Below are 1603 nucleotides of genomic sequence, written 5' to 3' on the forward strand. Positions count from 1 at the left end.
CAAACACCAGGAAGCAATAAATGAGGAGCGATGGGTGGGAGGATGGGGCGTGCATACGAATACAGACCAGTCGTTTGAAAATTTTGATAATGGATGAAAGAAGATAGCGCAGTAATCATTTGAGGAGGTGAGAGGGGTGGAAGGTTATTTTTATTTTTATTTTATTTATTTTATTTTTTCTTAGGCGAGGCAACCCTCGGTTGACCTCACAGATTGCCAGGATCTTGTCAGCTTACAATCTTTAATTTTATTTTATTTTATTTTTTATGCCTACAGCACCTGGTCTTCCTAGGTGGTCTCCCATCCAAGCACTCACCAGGCCCGACCCTGCTGAGCATCCGAGATCAGACGAGATCGGGCGTGTTCAGGGTGGCGTGGCCGTGGACTGAAGGTTCTTTTTAAATCGAGACTGGACAGCAACTGTGGACCATTACGAAGGAGCCGGTGGAGACAGAGTGGGAGGGAAGGGCACGTGGTTAAAGGAGGTGGATCCCAAAGCTGTAGAGAGAAGACCCTTGGAAGAGGAAGACGTCTTGTAACACAAGAAGAAAGGTGCAAGAATGGGTGAAAACGTAAAGATTTAAGAGAGAGCCTGGAACGTGATGCTCGTTAGGAAGAGAACAGATTCTTGTTTCTTTCTGTTCTCATAAGTTAAGAGCACTCGGTGGGAGAGGCTTTGATTTTTAGAGCCTCGCATATGTCTCTTGTATCTCCTCTTAAAAGTGTGCACTCTACACCATCTGGGTGTTTTCTTACTCAAAAAAGAGTATATCATCGAACTGTCTAAGCTGCAAGGAGAAATATGCTCATCATTCAGGAGACATTTCTTCCTTTTCCCTGGCCAGCGTCGCCCTGGACCTGTCCACGAGCAGAGGGTCTGCCCTCCGAGCCCAGCCCGGATGTAAGATGCACATTCATTCTGTGCGCCAGGTCTTCCCGTGGTGCCTGTCCCTGTCTCTATGCCACCGGCTCACCGCTGGAGCCACCGCCACCTTCCGGCTCTACTGGCCTGAGAGGTCCCAAGCCACCACGTGTTGACTCTCATTTCCTCTTGTTCTTGTAGTAGTCTCGGGCAAACTTGGTGCTCACTTGAGGGAAAGTCAAGGCTGGGGGGGTTGGGGAGCATTTGGACTTCTGACCTGAGTAGGGACGGAGAAGGGGTCTGTGTGCGGAGTTGGCGCAGACTACGAGCATCAGTCCCCAGAGCGTCAGCGGTACCTCTGCATCTGCGAGACCGGTAGGTAGTACACCTCGGAGGGGCAGTCCGCCATCGCCGGCTTGGTGGGGCCCAGTGCGTGTGGCAGGCTTAGAGGGGCCCATCTTTAGAAGAGTGGAGAGTGGCCATTGGAAGGTGAGACATGGCAGGTATGGAGAACCTTGAAAAGCAGCCTTGCTGATTTAGCCAGAGGGTCCTAAGCATCATCTCTTCAAATTAACTTGTTTTTCATATGAAGAAGTGAGGAGTAGAAATGGCGACATAGTAGGTGGACGATACAGAGCCCCGGCCACTGCCAAGGCGAGACCATTGGTGTTCGGTCGCCCACAAACGCCCTTGGTCTTTGAATCAGGGCTCTGGCACGGCTCCCGCAGAGAGGTCAGGAAT

The 1603-nt window shown here is 50.8% G+C and overlaps 1 pseudogene; it reads right to left on the reverse strand.

Moving 5' to 3' along the window:
* Positions 1-267: 267 nt before the first annotated feature.
* LOC112482184 lies at positions 268-386 on the reverse strand (annotated as a pseudogene).
* Between the last annotated feature and the right edge of the window lie 1217 nt (positions 387-1603).

This window comes from Pteropus alecto, unplaced genomic scaffold, assembly GCF_000325575.1.
Source record: "Pteropus alecto unplaced genomic scaffold, ASM32557v1 scaffold35, whole genome shotgun sequence".
Classification (NCBI taxonomy): Eukaryota; Metazoa; Chordata; class Mammalia; order Chiroptera; family Pteropodidae; genus Pteropus; species Pteropus alecto.